We start from the raw sequence: 16,594 nt of genomic DNA, 5'->3' as shown, positions 1-16,594 counted from the left end.
AGAATCAAGAGAGAATGTTGTGAGAAGAAAATGAGGCCAGATTGTTGTAGCTCTTTGAAGCTATGTTCAGGCTACTATTGAAAGTGCCAGGAGAAGCTGCGGAAGAATTTATGCAGAGTGAGGCAAGGAGATTCCCTTTTGCAAAGATACCTCTGGTTTTGTCTGTCTAATGTATTGGAAGGAGGCAAGAGGTAGTGAGAGAGCCCTTTAAGAGGCTACTGTAGTGGGAAAGACAGAGATGAAGGTCATTAGGCTTCAAGCGGAGGAGATGGAAATTGAATGAGAAAGAGAGATTAAAAATATTTTTTAGGGCTGGACACAGTAGCTTACACCTGTAATCCCAGCATTTTGGGAGGCCAAGGCAGGGAAATCACTTGAGCCCAGGAGTTCAAGAGCAGCCCAGGCAATATGGCAAAACCCTATCTCTACAAAACAAATACAAAAATCAGCTGGGCATGGTGGCATGCGCCTGTAGTCCCAGCTATTTGGAAAGCTGAGGCAGAAGGATGGGTTGAGCCCGGAAAGTCGAGGCTGAAGTGAGCCATGATTGCGCTACTAAACTCCAGCCTGGGTGACAGAATGAGACCCTGTCTCAAAAAAAAAAATCTATATATATATATATATATATAATATTTTTAAAATTATATATTAAAAAGTTATATATAAATTATATATGTTAAAAATTATATATACACACACACTTTGGAAGTAGTATCAAGAGAATTTGATGATGGACTGGGAAAAGAAAGTAAGACGCCAAGCAAGACCCAATTTTTCTGGTCTGAGTAACCTCCCTGAGCTAAGAGGGCAGTGAGGAAACTTTTTTTTTTTGAGGCAGAGTCTTGCTCTGTCACTCAAGTTAGAATGCATTGTCTCAATCTCTGCCTCCCGGGTTCAAGCAATTCCCCTGCCTCAGTCTCCCAGCTAGCTGGGATTATAGGCGCCCACCACCACACCCAGCTAATTTTTGTACTTTTAGCAGAGACAGGGTTTCACAGTGTTGGCTAGGTTGGTCTCAAACTCCTGGCCTCAGGTGATCCACCCACCCCGACCTCCCAAAGTGCTGGGATTACAGGCGTGAGCCACCATGCCCAGCCAGAAACTTTAAACCAGAAGTTTAAAAGCCTTGTTTTGGCCATAGTATATTTGAGAAACTGGATAGACTATTTTTATATTATTTGAGTGAATATTTAGTAAACTGTCCAGTAGAAGAGACCAGAATTGCTTTGTGTTCTGTAGAAGAGCAGATCCACAGCCACAAATGTCAAGTTTACACAGAGGTGCACTTCAACCCAGTCCACGAAAAAACTGTTTTTAAAAAACTAGACTGTCCAGAAACCTGCCTTAGAAGAGGGTAAGTTTCCCCTCACAGTACCTCTTCTGGCAGAGTCAGAAGTCTACCCGACCTGTATTTAAAAGATGTCTGCACTGTATGTAACACTGAACTGGAGTCTTTTTCAACACTATTGTGTTGAATTTCAGATATCAAGTTTTAAGACATTGAGAAAACAAAGAAGATTCTCTCGTAGGTCACTGCAGGTGTTTGGTAAGTCATTTAACTGTTGATTGCTATTGGGCAAGTCCCTCACACCTTTCTACCAGAAGGGCGATTGATTGCATCAAGCAGCTATTGGCTATTTACCAAACCATGCACACTTTCTCTCCCAGGTAAATGAAGGTCAGCCAGCCCCACACCCAAATGAGTCACAGAGGTTAGCAGCCAAGAATTCTCTTGCAATATAACTCTAAACTTGCCTCATGCAAAAGTCTTTAATTTATAATGGTTTGCTTTCATGTTGTGCTTAAACTTAGCTTCAAGCATCCCTCTCAACCCAGCACTCCCAGACAATCAATACCCACAGACGTATAGTCATTTGAGATGATACTCAACTCAGTTGTCATCTCTGCTTAACCCCAAGGCTCACAGTACTGAAGGGCTCTACTCCCAATAACTCCGTGGAGGATGAGAAATGATGATGATTTCTTCTAGGCCCAGAGGCCCAGAGGAGCTCACTAAGCATTCATACCACTTGCCAGCCAAAGCAATGATTATTTTTTTCCCATTGGTAGTGCTTCAATTTTTCAAAAAAAAAAAAATTCTTTAGAAATTTAAGAAGATTCTTTAGTGTGGACTATATAAATATATACAGGTGGAAAGTTTAAGTTTGTCATATCTTGATGTGTGATTACATATGGAGAGTGGGAGAAAGAATCAGCCGCACAACTAAGCATCCCATGATAGATACTGTGCTTAATCTGAGCCAGAGATTTGAGGCAAAGCATCCCAGTTCTCCGGAAATAAAAAAAGCTTTTACTTTCTTTTCCATTGACTTTAGTCTTCAGTAATAATTGTGTGCTTTGTGATTGTAGCTCAGGAATAGTACCTATCACATTAGAGTTCAATTTTAATATATCTAGAGCTCTTTAATAAGACCGTCTGTAAGACTAGGGCAGTGACTGATTAATAAGTTGGTTCAAGTAGACTTTCATTCAGGTCTCAGTAATAAGTGCTCTGTCTAGTTGATAAATTTCCACACTAAACACAAACGTTGTTATTTGTCATATACTAACTGTTTTAATGGACCATTCTTCATGATCTTTAACAACCATCAATTGATCTTTAGGACTCAAATGTCACACTGCAATCCAGCTATGTTCAAAGAATCTAAGTTTAAGTGAACTACAATACAAAAGAAGAAAAAAACACATTAATTTGCTCTAGGGACAGAAATATATAAAGCACATTAATGAAGATGTGAACAACAAGAAGTGACTCAGGGCTGTTATTTTTCTCCACAGCAGAAATACAGTAATCAATCCAGACAGTTATATCTTCAGTTCCTCAGGTTTTAATAAAGGTAAGTCTAAGAATTCTATTTAGACTTTCAGACCATTACGTCTTGAACCATCAGAAATAATCAGATATGTTTTAAATCAGCTAGGAGATAAACTGATCGATTTCATCCTTGTAAAACATAAACTCTAGAGGTAGCTTAATTTTCACATTCATCATTTGTGATTATTTTTCCAGTTCCTCTTTGCTTTAAAAACTACATCAAACTCAGATTTCCCTGCAGCGGACCGGCAGGCCTAAGCCACTTAATACAAATAAAGCCCAAAATGCTTAGAAATGAAATGAGTTGTTTTTTAAAGAGGTTCAGGACACACACTTATGTCCTAAGAGTACAAAAGCATATGCCTACTTCTTTATCTGATAGTCTCCGGTGGCAACATCAGCACATCGATGTTTTATGCATTTCATACATAATGCCCCATGTAATTATAAAATCCAGACTGCAGAGCGGAATTAAGTTTGCTGAGAATGGAATGGGACGGGAGGAAGGACATGTGCTATTGAGAGAAATCATCCCATTCCTTTATCTTCTAGGAGATCTGCAGAAGCCTTTCCTTTGGAAAGAGCTCAAAGACAGATCAAATGTGATAATAAAGGTTCACTATCTGAACAGGTCTGCCCTAGAAATAGTGCTTTGGAAATTTGAGGTGGAAAGAAAGGCAGTCTGTGCCAGAAACTGATTAAATTTCAGTCATCTATCCAAAGCAGTCCCTGGTTGCTTGTAAAATGCTCCATATAATTACAGTAACTACGGGTTTTAAAGGAATTTACACATTAGCCTTTATCATGGGACTTTCTTTGTGGGTGCATTTCTACTTTAAAATCAATATCCCTAAAATAAACTTTAATAAGATTTATTAATTTTATCTATGTGGACCTTTAAAAAGTCAATATCAAATATCTTTCTTCAGATTCTTCTTGGCATTTGAAGAAGCTTAGATATAATCAAATGTCATGCCCTCTGTATGTTAAATGATCATTGTTCTATGACTTTGCTCTTGTATACAACTTAGCCCTCTTTTAAACTTTGAAAGAGTTGTGAATCAATACTAAATACCGTTTAAAATGTATAGGTCATCCTGATACATGATCTCAGTACCGTGGACAAGGCCCATTAGTTGCTTCTTGAGCTATTATCTTGCTCAGCGTTAGATTTGAATAACCCACAGAAGTCATTTGACAGCCCCCAACCGACCCTGCACCACGGTGGCTAAAATCACTTCTTTGAAACAACCTACAGGCCTTTGAAACAACCTCAGGGAACAAAAAACAAAAAGGCTTTTAGAAAGTAGTGTCCCAGAGAAGATCACGACTACGCTGCCTTTCATTCAAAGTGCCATAAGGAGGATTGATAGGGTACCACAAATTTCAAACCTTTTTCCTTTCCGAAGAGACTGAGTGCTAACATTTCCTTACAGTAAGCTTCAAAAGGGAAGAATTCCTACCAACTACATACTCACTGGTTTGTTGGTATGTGGCTATAATCTTAATCCAGAGAGCAGTAAATTTATAATTTTCATTGGAGGGAAGAATTTTGAGGAAACCACAGTTTAAGATCTTCCTTGACACCAGGAGAGTTCCATCAGTAAAGCATAGAGGAAACATCTAATTGTGCTACCCACTAAAAATAAAACCTGTTTTAATGTCAGACATTTGTAAAAGTAAAGGTCAAGACAACCCCCATCCCTAAAATATAAGCCTCAGTACTAGGTTAGAAGCTTATTGATTAGGTCTCTTTTTTTCTGTCTCTACCCCTACCCCAGTGATAGTATCTTGGAAAATTTATTATAAAGTGAATTCATAATATTGAAACAGAACTTTACTGGGAGTCACACCTTAAAAAGATAATTTAATTAGCTGAGATAAACAGTGCATCTTTCCACTCAGATAAAGAAGACTGCAGAGAACGTTCAGATATGTTAAAGTACTCTGTCGTAAGGATCACCTCAATTCCAGTATCTTTATTCACCTAGTGCAACAAATAAGCTAGCTCTAGCCACCCCACTCTTCCTCCTACACACAGAAAAATGCTATTTGACACACAATTGAATCAAAATGTCAAAGGGCACAGAAGCGCTTAATTATCATTTTATAGTCTGCCCTTTAACTGGACTGTTTACGAGAGATTTTCATTTCCTTTGTTATTAGCCAGTAAAGGACATTTTACATGATCTACAAAAAAAAAAAAAAATCTATCAACTTTTTTAGGATGGAGTTTAGCTGCTTTTAGTGCAAAACCCAATTAACAGTAGTAACTTAATTCAATTAGTGGATTCTTCCCTGATGCAAAAGAAGTCCAGAGTTTTCACGATTATGAGCCATCCACGTTCCCATTGTCTGTCTGCTCTGCCACTCAGCATGCATAGCCTCTATTTTTTGTGAGTGCTTGCAAGATAGCACTAACGCTCTGGTCATTATGTTCACTTTTCCAAACAATAGGAAGGGCAAGGGAGTAAGGGCCTGTGGAGTCATCATACTGCATTTTTCTCAGAACACCCCACCCCCAATCCCACTGACCAATCCAAAGACTCATCTTTATGTCTCATTATCCACCCCTATTTTGAAAGGAGGCTGAGAGACAGTTTTGTAGACAGAAATAATGCTGTTTCTGACAATATAGGAAGGCTGCTACATAGGAAGAGGAGAAGAATAAATATTAGGTGAACAATTAATAGTCTCTGCCCCACAATCTAAATTTACTCCTTAATATGCTTCTGAGGTGTCTCATTTTGCAGACCTGTGACCTAAAATCTAATGAAAATATTTCTCCAAAAGCTAAACGGGGATTCTGTTAGCTAAGATCTTTTAGCTTCATATGTCTGCCTGAGTAGCATCATACTTTAGAAGAGAAAGCTCTAAATATAAAGTACAATTTTAAAATAATTTGATTACATCAAAACTGCCCAAACCACCAACTGTTTTTTAGATGCCAATTTATTTTTCACTTGTGAAACTTTGAGATGATAGGCATCTAAGGTTTCAGCAACTGTTATTTCCAAAGCTTAAAAGAATCAGAGAGGAAAATTGCTAGTTTCATGCTATAAAATGTCCCTATTCTGCCTCAACTGAAACATTATAGTTACCAGTACATTAATATATTGCTCTAGAAATTACAATCTTTATAGATTAATTTTCTGACAGCTCTGCTGGTATAGATTTAATTCTTTTGCTTTGCACATTTCTGATGATCAGATTTTAATTTGAGTAAAGGTGAAATAGAAAGAAAACTGTTATTTTGATTAAATTGCTCTTAAGTAAATGGCAATATTTTTGGTCATCCAAGAGGCTTTTTCATTTCTAGCTGGTATTTGCCATATGCTAATAAACTGGAACATCACAAGATTAATGTCTATTAAAATATGAGTTTTCCTCACCATGGTTAGCATCTCATCATCGTGATGAGGATGACCAAAAATACCTGAAATATGTTGATGTTTTACAGAAAAATGGGGTCAGAAGATAATCTCAAATACTGACCCAATGAGGATTAATTCAAACAGATTTCTAAAACTGTCACATGTCACTGAATGAAACACATGTGATACACTGCCTGGCCCATGACATCTGCAGGTCATATCTGATGAAAGAAAAGGAAGGTCACACGTTTCTATATCAACACGTATGCACACTTTGGGGAATGTTCTACTGCTGGGGAACATACAGAAAACAAAACTTCAATTTCTCTAACTACAATCCAAAAATATGTAACGTATCTTACTTGATCAGAGTCAAAGTGTGCTACAGGGGTTACTTATCTGGAGAATTTTTACTTCCTTGGGCCAGGAATTATTCTTTTAAACTGGAATATCTTTATAATTCAGCCAAGCTAATGGATCTTTCCTATTATACCATGGCATTATCATCTAAGTACACAAAAGCTGTTAACACATGGCATACTTAATCACCATTACTACAAGCTGCCAACAGATGCATCAGTTAACAAATCTATTCTAATTGTGTCCTGGAAAGACGTGTTTCACACCTTTGGAGGTTGACATCTGCACCAGGCAGAAGTGCAAAAAAGTGTTTAAGGTCCACATTTATGGATACCTGATAGGTGCATTTGAGAAAATATGAACGTTGCTCAAAGGATGTTTTGAAGAACACAGAACACATGTTAATAACTATCACTGTTAACATTTTAAAGTTTAACAGATTAATTTGGCTGATAAGTACATATGTGACTGAATCATAAATTTCACAAGTGCTGGAACCATGTCTTAAACATATTTGCATGCCCCATAGTGCCTGGCACAGTGCCTGGTAAATTGAATGCTCTCAATAAATATTTGATGATAATGAGTATTTTATTTTACATCGACACCAAACCAAAACATCAAACTGATGGAAAGGGAATTTTTCACTTCTAGATTCCTTTACTCCCCTATACTCATATCCTATGTAATTGCTTTTTAAAAATCAGACAGTGTAAAACTTTCTAACTAAAAAGAAATATGCAAGAATGCAAAAGATGATAGAGAGAGAGGTTTCACATTTGCAAGTAAAGAGGATTGTTTTGGAAATACTTTATGTTATTACTTAGGATCTGAAATAATGATTAGGTAAGTTTTGACCCTTTGGGGGTATGTTACGTTTTCTTTGTATTTTGGGACCATGGTATCCAGGCAGTAGAAATATAGACAGTGATATATCAAGTCACAGGCATGATACAGCAATAAATAAGTGCTCATCTTTTGCATGATTACTGCTTTACTGCTTTGGTATTATATTTGTTTTCCTCAAATAATTATTAGCTATATATAAATAATAAAATTTATTCCCTCGCTACTGGAAAATGATGTTTGACATTAAGGAAAGGTCAGGTATTGTGAGTGGGAAACCACAATGTGCATTGCCTTTAAGGATTATTGAATTAAGAGGTACATATATTTGACAAAGTATAGAAATCAAATAGCTACCATGTTGGCAGTGCCATTTTACGTGTCATAGATTTATTGATAATTTAATAATATTTTTAAAAGTTAAAACTGTGAGTACTTAGTATGCATTATGATGTAAAATGTAGTATCACACCCTTGAAGATTATATGAGAGCATTTTAACTAGGGTAAATTAACCAATTATTTGGACATCAGATTGGAATATAACTTAAACAAAGGTGTTTAATTTTAGAAAGCACAAAAAAATTAAGTCACTTATGTCAGTTAAGTTGTATCTGTTGACCTAGGGGACAAGTTAAATCAATATTACACCTACTTACACACAACACAAACTCTTTCCGTGGGCCCAAGTTGTATTTTGATGTTTGTACGTGACAAATGGATTCTGCAACCCACAAGGATGCTTATGCTATAGATGTCATGGTAGAAGGTTTCCAGATGAAATGAGAAGAAAAAAACCAGTTTTTGTCCAACTCCATGCCTTTCATTGAAGCGTAAAATCACAGCCTAAGTTTTATATACAGAAATATCACAGGAGTAATCAAAATAAATATATGTACTCAAGGTTCTAGAATATATACTCATAACTTCTTTTTTTTTCTGATAGGCAACACAATTTCTGCCCTTAATTCTGGAGTCTCCTATTTTATTATTAGTATATTTGATCAGTAAAAGAAATATTTTAGCAGAGCTTGGAAATCAGAAAAACATAAGAACTTTTATAGAATTTTCATAAAATATTTTATATGCCAATCAAGTTGTATAAGTACCTCATGGGGGCAATTGATTTATATTAATCAAATTTAGCAGTATCTATGTTCCAAGAGCTTTGAAAACATTAAATTCAAACCTCCTCATGGAAATACAATTTAATCCCAGGTAGATGTTCTTGTTTGCCATTACCTGAATGATTACCTGGCCTTTGAAAGTTACACAAGCTTGAAATGTACCCAAAATATTGGACTCCTCTGAGGAAACATGTATAGAAATGTACAACGATAATACTTTTATTCAAAATTGAACCAAATACCCATAACATATGTGCCTTTCACCTTATTTTCTATAGTAATACATCAAAGCAAGAAAGTTTTAAAAAGAGAGAGGGATGTAGAATTTCATATGAAATTTGAAAGCATGAGTTCAGTTTTTGTGTTATTGTTTTGTGTTTTAAAAGTATATGTTTTTCTCTACCTTTGTTTTGTTTTTTCCCCTTGGACAAAAATGTATCAGAATAAGACTGTGATATTTTACACTGAAATGAGTTTCAAGTTTATGCACTAGGAAATTCAGCGACCTGGGAATTAGGAAACTCGTTTCTGAAATAAGCTGTACCACCATCTGCTCGTATAACTTTGGGCAAATCTTGAAACCTCTCTAGACCTTGTACATGTTGTTCACAATGTTGCAAAGTGAGGCTATTGGAATAAATCATTTAAAAGGTGTTTATGTTAAGGCTTTCCTTAGCATCTACCAGAGTGTAACCACTACACAGAGGGACCCAAAGAGAAATACCTGGACCTGGACTTTTTATTGCCGACCTGGGCTTCTATCCTAAATCTGCTCTCCTACTTAGAGAAAGTGGACTGAAAAAAATGTAGAATTACCAGAGACACCTTTTATGGTGCCTTATTAGAGCCTAAGCATCCAACCAGAGGACATAGCCCTTTAGCTGCATTTATCCTGGGCACGTCCTTGACTTTTTTATTTATTTATTTATTTATTTATTTTTTGAGATGGAGTCTCACTCTATTGCCCAGGCTGGAGCGCAGTGGCACCATCTTGGCTCACTGCAACCTCTGCCCTCCAAGTTCAAGTGATTCTCCTGCCTCAGCCTCCCAAATAGCTGGGATTACAGGCACCTGCCACTGCGCCCGGATAATTTTTTGTATTTTTAGTAGAGACGGGTGTTTCACCATCTTGGCCAGGCTGGTCTTGAACTCCTGACCTCGTGATCCACCCACCTTGGCCTCCCAAAGTGCTGGGATTACAGGCATAAGCCACAGCACCTGGCCTCCTTGACTTTCTTTTTAGCCTTCCAGAGCTGGGGGGTTCCCTAAGCAAAAAAAAAAAACAAAACTCCTTACTTCCAAATGTAATGGAAAGTTATAGTGTTCTGTGGCAGTCCACAATTATTACTGTGATGAGATTGCTATGATGCAGTGGTGGTGGCATGGTTGTAGTGGTGATGATATTGACAAGAGTATGGTCACTAGAAGAATACAAAACGCATTATTGGTAACTTCATTCAATTTACTTTGATAAGAGTTTGCTTTCAATCTCAGCCTGGTACCTTTCAAATCTGCTGGAACCTTGATCTTAGACTTCCTAACCTCCATAACTTTAAGAAATAAAACAAATAATCCAGTTCATGGCATTTTGTTACAGCAGTTCAAATAGACCAACACAGGACTTTTCCTGATAGTTTCAGAACAGCATAATTGTTAATAGCACATGTTCGGAAACCAGCTAGCCTGTGTTTCATCTGGTTCTACCACTTGCCAGCTGTGAGCCTACATAGGTTGCTCGTCTTCCCCATATCTTGGTTTCCTCTTCTATAAAAACGATACTTATATCTTGGCCATCATATGAACATCAAATCAATAATGTGTATATTACATTTTTTCAGATAAACTCTCAAAAGGGTTAGATATTATTAACTACCATTATAACCTATGATCCAGTCTTTCTGTCGTATTAGTTTCATTTCTTTTAAACATTTTTCCAATTTTAGGATGAGAGGTTAGAAAATGATTTCTGTGTTGCAACTTTCCCAAATATATCAGGATATTACCATTTTAGTGGCTTTAAAAATGCCAATTTTACAGTTCTGATTTTCTAGCCATTAAAATTGATGTTACATAAATATATATTTCTTCAAAGGCCTTAAAACAGAAAACAAAAAGCAATGAAAATGGTTTGTTAACATTTACACAGGGCCGCCTATGAATAGTGAGATTTCTGGTAACTTTTACTATATTCTTTCTTTGTGTATGACCTATTAACACTTTTATTTTCTCAGAATTGGCACTTGTAAAAAGTAGTTGCTCACCTCTGCCTGAAGTCATTATCACACATTGATTATCAGCCAGTACCTCAGAGGAATTAGTTGCCAGTCAGGGACACTAAGAATCCTCACAGGATAGATATTTGAAGGACAGCAGAAGCTGAAGAGCAGGGAAAAGTGTTTTCAGGAAAAAAGAAATAAAGGTGTAAATGCGTCTTTGGTGTTGATTAAATACAGTGGGCTATGTCAAGGGCTTCACATGTTCCTTTGTTGCAGTATATTTTCTATTACCAAAAATGAGCCTTCCTTACTTGAAACTAACCATCACAAATTCCTCCTTTTAATAATGAAGTTAAGTAACTTGCCCAAGGTTGCATCTACGAAAGAGCCAAAATATAAAACCAAATGGGTTTGAATCTTACAATTCTTCCAAGGCCTTATGAATCATCTCATAATAACAAGATAAATATGTGTTTTTTAATATTTGCATATGCTTCTGCAGTTAAGAATACTTTTTGTGAAGTATTTCACCTAATCCCCACACATACACACAAAAATATCCTGTTGAATATCATTATCCCATTTTACAGATGAAATTGGAAAGCTCAGAATGTGCAATTAATTTAAAATCATATTGCCAGAGCTGTATCTTAAATCAATAATTTCTGACTCAGTCCAGTGTCTTTCCAGTGTACTACACTATTTTCATTCATTAGTTATTTACACATACACAATATTGAAATGAAGTCTACACAAGCCAAATCCTCACCACCAAACCAAAACTGTGATGCTTGTTCACAAAAACACATAAGTTAGTGTGAGAAATAAAAAAGAACTAACCCTTTTCAGAGTACAGATGAACAAATACAGGATTAAACATAATTTCCATATATGATTCCAACTGCCCCTCAAACATTCCCCAAAACCCCATTTTCCCTAATATCTAAATCAGTTTTGGAAGGAGGAATATAATGTATGCGTTTCTTTCACCATCTGTCAGTTTTCACTGATTTGGAGATTCATCCCTTCCTTTAGTTATTCTACACGCATTAAATCCTACTGATAGCCACACTCCTGTGTACCACGCAGTAGGGCTACAGTGTTAAAAAAAAAAAAAAAAAAAAAGCACCATCTTTCCTTCATGGAGTTTACCAACCCTTGCAGTGCTTAGTGGAAAACTTCTACTTCAATCAATAGCAACATTAGTTGGAATCTAGGTTTCAAAAATTTCCTAACACTTCCTTCTCTTCAGCAATTCCCTATTTTAAGTGCAAGGCTGCTTTAAGTGTTGCTGTTTGTAAGACAAGGGAGATTATTATCAGACTCCCATTGTGATGACCTTCACTTACCACTCTTCTCATTCCTGATTCGTGTTCAGTGGCCTTGTTGGAGAGTCTCCTCTACTATACCAGCCTGCCACTTCCAGATATGTTTCACCTCCCTTCTTTGCCTGCACCACTCAGAACAGGATTTCTGGAAACCTTTTGTGCAAGCTATAATAATGCTTCTTTTTCTAAATATACTGATAAAAATATGAATGCGACGGATTGTGATACTAATCAAAGATTAGAAAAGGGAATGATTCCATAGTAGCCCATTTTAACCCTCTATTTCACTCATGTTGATGAGGACTAGTTTTCTAATTTCAAATATTAGCCAGGTACAGAACCAAGTGAGACTGTAAGTCTTGGTGGAGCCAGTTAACCGTGTCCATTTCCTTGATCTTCCATCTGAGTTAGGGCTGTTCCTTGATTGCATTTGTAATATTCCTGTGCTGATTGCCCAGGTCCCTGAGGATTGCGAATGTAAAGTGCACTAGACCTATATATGTATGGCTGTCAGTGCACAAAGTTTCTAGGTGATACCATAATCCAAAGGAGCAGGGAGAGCACTCTGACTCAGCTGGGGCGTCCGGATGGCCTAATCCTCCTCTGGAAAGAGGTCATAAACTTTTTCATGTGTCATTCTCATATGAACAGGAGGCAGGGAAATACTGGGTAGAAGAGGGCAGTCCCTGGTGAGGGCCCCACCCTCAAGCCAGGACAAGTGGCCCAGAGTGAGAACTTTACCTCCCCATTTTCCCACTCGAATGTTACCTTTTCAAAAACCACCCTGGCCTGCTCTGTCTCCCATCTTGTACCCATGAAAACCCCAGGCTCCACTGGCAGGGGAGCAGCAGAGAAGGAAAGAAGAAGGAGCTTGACATCAGGGAGAAGCAGCCTTGACTTCACAGGGACAGCTTGACAGCAGGACCTCAAAGAAGAGTTCAGCTGGGGATAGTCGATTTCCAGGGGAAGACTAGCTTCCCACTCCATCCCCTATCCAGCTCTCCATCACTTCCCACCTTCCAACAGCACTAAAATCCCTGGCATTTATCATCTTAAATTTGCTTGTGCAACCTGATTCTTCCTAGATGCCGAACAAGAGCTTGGGATACAGAGGGCTGTCACACTGAGCTGTTAAACACGTAAGCCATCCACGGATGACAAAGCTAAAAGAGCGCGCTGGAACACACACCCTCTGGGGCTCCAGGGGTTGTGGGTATCCCCCTTAGATGCTGCTGTGGTGCGGGACAGAGTCCTGCTCCTGCTGGTGCCCCAAAGCCCTCATCCCAGTCCCTGCACTCACTCACCTGCGTGCTCCCCGTCCCGTGAGGGATTGAGAGCTATGGGCTGAGTAAACAAGCCCCCCCCTTTTTGAAGACCATGAAGGCATCAGACAAAAATTTCCTGTTCCAATTCTAGCATTATGAGAGCTCTCAGAGAAATCATCATTTGCTTTATGTGAAAAGAGACCAAGTCTTCCCTGTGCTTTCATGGTTGCTAGTATATGGTCTTCTTTCAAGTTCATCACCAAGTTAATCTCACTGTCCAGATCTACATTTTTTGAAGACCTCCATTAGTCTACAGGATTTTTAGACAACCAAAAAATTGCTAAAGAGAGTTGCCATTTATCTTACACCCTGGCAGACTCTTTTTTTCAGTGATTCTTAAGCATTGGATTGTGTCAACTAACCAGTTCCAGCCCTTTGAGGTTCTGTTAAGTGCACTTTGAATTCTGTGAATTTGCTGAAGCCTTCAGTCAAATAATTTGAAAATAGGGGTACAAATAGGGTCAGAGTCTTTAGGTCTGAAAAATATTACTCTCAAGTTTCAATTTCCATTTTTTCCAATAACCTTCTCTAAGTAGAACAGTAATATACACGTTTATTTTATACAATTATTTTATAAATTGTCTAAGCTAAAAGTGGTATTGACTTATTACAATTCAGACTACTCTTGGCCCGACGCAGTGGCTCACACCTCTAATCCCAGCACTTTGGGAGGCCTAGGGTGGCAGATCACCTGAGGTCAGGAGTTTGCGACCAGCCTGGACAACATGGCAAAATCCCGTCTTTACTAAAAATACAAAAATTAGCTGGACTTTGTGGTGCGAGCTTGTAATTCCAGCTACCTGGGAGGCTAAGGCCCGATAATCTCTTAAACCCGGGAGGCAGAAGTTGCAGTGACCCAAGATGGCGCCACTGCACTCCAGCCTAGGCAACAGAGCAAGACTCTTGACTCAAAAAACAAAACAAAACAAAAAACTACTCTTAATATACATGCAGTTAACATTTTCTTGGTATCTAGTCTGGCTCAGGAACTAGGACATTAACTGATACCACGAGGATCAATGATTACACGGCGTCTAACATTGAGATCACAGTAACAGAAATTAAGTGAGTTAACTAAAAAAGAACAAAGAAAATACAGGATCCAAGAAGGTCCTTTACAACTGCAGAAGTTACTTTGTGCTAACTTTATCATAAACTTGGAAATTTAATAACAATTGTTAATAATTGCATAGTATTCACCATGTACCAGATATGTTCTAAGTGATTCTTTATCCCTAGAAAACATTGCTGTTCCTCTTTTGCAAATGAGGAAATTGAGACACAGGGAGATAATGCCATTGGAGTAATTCCAGACAACAAAGAAACTGAACCTAGGCAGCTTGGCTTCAATGTCCAACCTCCTAACAAGTTTATGGTACAGCCTCTCACTAAACTCTGCTCTTGACCACTGGGTCTTCAACTGCCCTCTTCTTCCCCCTGTTTTGAAAGTTTTACACTTTTCTTATTCTCCTATCTCATTACACTATTATTATTGCCTGGAATGCTCTTCTTTCATCTGCCTTGTGGCACTAACTCTTACTCAGCATACAAAACTCAGTTCATGGTTTACTCTCTCTCTTGAATCTTTAGTCTAATTTAGAGGTACCACCTCTAGATTCCCATAGTATCTTGTGAATGTGTATCTGTATAACTAATATTTGTTGAGCATTGACAGGTATTAAGAGATAAGGCCTCCCGATGGATTATTTTATTCCATCTTTGCAACAACCCTATAGGGAAGGCACTCCATTTCACTGAAGGAATATTAGGACATCGCCACAATTAAGGAAACGGCTTAAGTTTAGAATTAATTAATTAATAGTAACTGACAATGTCAAGATTCCAACTCAATCTGATTCCCAATGCCTTGCTCTTAAGCATCGTACCCATATGTGTGTTGCATACATATGCACACACACAAAATTACAATCACAGTACTTGCTTTATTTGCATCTCACCTTTACTGAAAGCACCTTAGAGTCAGCCATGGTTTATTTTATTTTGTATTCCCAGTTCCTACCACAGTGCCTAGCAAATAAATACAGCATAAAATTTTAACTTCTGTTAATCTTTCTTATTGTACCTTATTGGTTCCTTGGGGTATTTTTGTTTGTTTGTTTTGCCTTTAGTCCTTCACCTGATAGTTATTTTATGTTGTTTCCCAGGGCTTGAAACCTTAGCCTTTTCAGTCTCTAAAGACTGACCACTACGGCATTAGCTCCCACCTGTTACACACATGATTTCCAAATTCAAAGGACCTGTACTCTCTTGGAATTTATCCTTCTCCATACCTTTGTACATTCTGAACCTTCTGCCTGGAATGTCTTTCTTTCCTTTCTCTGACCTAAAAACTCCAAACTTTTCTTCTGGATTCAGCTCAGCCATGAGTTCTGTTAAGTTCATCTGTTCCTTCCTCTGTAGTTCTTATCTACGTTTCTTTGGTAGCATATCTTGTGAATTGCATCATATTACAATTATGTTTACCTGTATCTCTTGACCTTAAGAGATTATCAAAAAGAGCTGTGCTATATTCATTTTGGTATCCTAGTTTCTGGAAGAGTGTATCACAGAAAGTGTGCTCAGAAAATTCTTTAATAAATGAATGAATGAGAAATCTGAAGAAAATGTTTTTAATAGTACTATATTTGCAAGAGGGTGCTTTTTATTGGGAAGCTATGTGTTAACATTCTGTCATTTTATAATGAAAGTAATTTAAAGATAGCATAAACAAACAGTAAGTTATCTCTACTTCAAATATAGATTTAATGTAAGGAGATTAATATTTTATTCTGTCTTTTTATGCATTTTCAATGTGTAATTAACAATAGCAGGACACATTAACCTTATCACTAATATCCAAGCTTCTGCTTTTTGAAGAGTCAAAATCCTTTACCCAACTTGTGCTTGCCCCAGGTCACGAGTCCACATCAGAGCTTCTGGTACAGAAGCAATTTTTTCTCTTTACTAGGGTAGCAGGGTCATCTGATTGGACTTTCCATGGTCCTGGCTGAATAGGAAGGGAATTAAATTGAAGTGTCAAAGGAAATTACTCATTCTAAGAAGCATTCACACATTATCTATGGCCAAAACCATCTCCGACACTCATTTATGATTAAAATTAAAAGTAAGAAAGAAGAGGCAGTTGGGCAGCACTTCTATGAAAATAAAAATGTGAGGACCAAA

The 16,594-nt window shown here is 37.6% G+C and overlaps 1 protein-coding gene and 1 pseudogene across 3 annotated transcripts in view; both read left to right on the top strand.

Moving 5' to 3' along the window:
* ADGRL2 (adhesion G protein-coupled receptor L2) overlaps positions 1-16,594 on the top strand; it is a 696,353-nt gene that overhangs the window by 18,406 nt on the left and 661,353 nt on the right. For all 3 annotated transcript variants that reach the window (XM_058439634.1, XM_058439632.1, XM_058439633.1), the window contains exon 2: positions 2,800-2,858. The gene's annotated coding sequence lies outside the window, so the exon portion shown is untranslated. The remainder of the gene's footprint in view (positions 1-2,799; positions 2,859-16,594) is intronic.
* The window catches only part of LOC116467981 (heterogeneous nuclear ribonucleoprotein A3-like), a 152,007-nt pseudogene that overhangs the window by 47,406 nt on the left and 88,007 nt on the right, over positions 1-16,594 (top strand).

Source organism: Hylobates moloch, unplaced genomic scaffold (genome assembly GCF_009828535.3).
Source record: "Hylobates moloch isolate HMO894 unplaced genomic scaffold, HMol_V3 SCAFFOLD_5, whole genome shotgun sequence".
In the NCBI taxonomy this organism is placed as follows: Eukaryota; Metazoa; Chordata; class Mammalia; order Primates; family Hylobatidae; genus Hylobates; species Hylobates moloch.
Note: the sequence above shows the minus strand (reverse complement) of the source record. Positions and strands in the feature narration are given on the sequence as shown.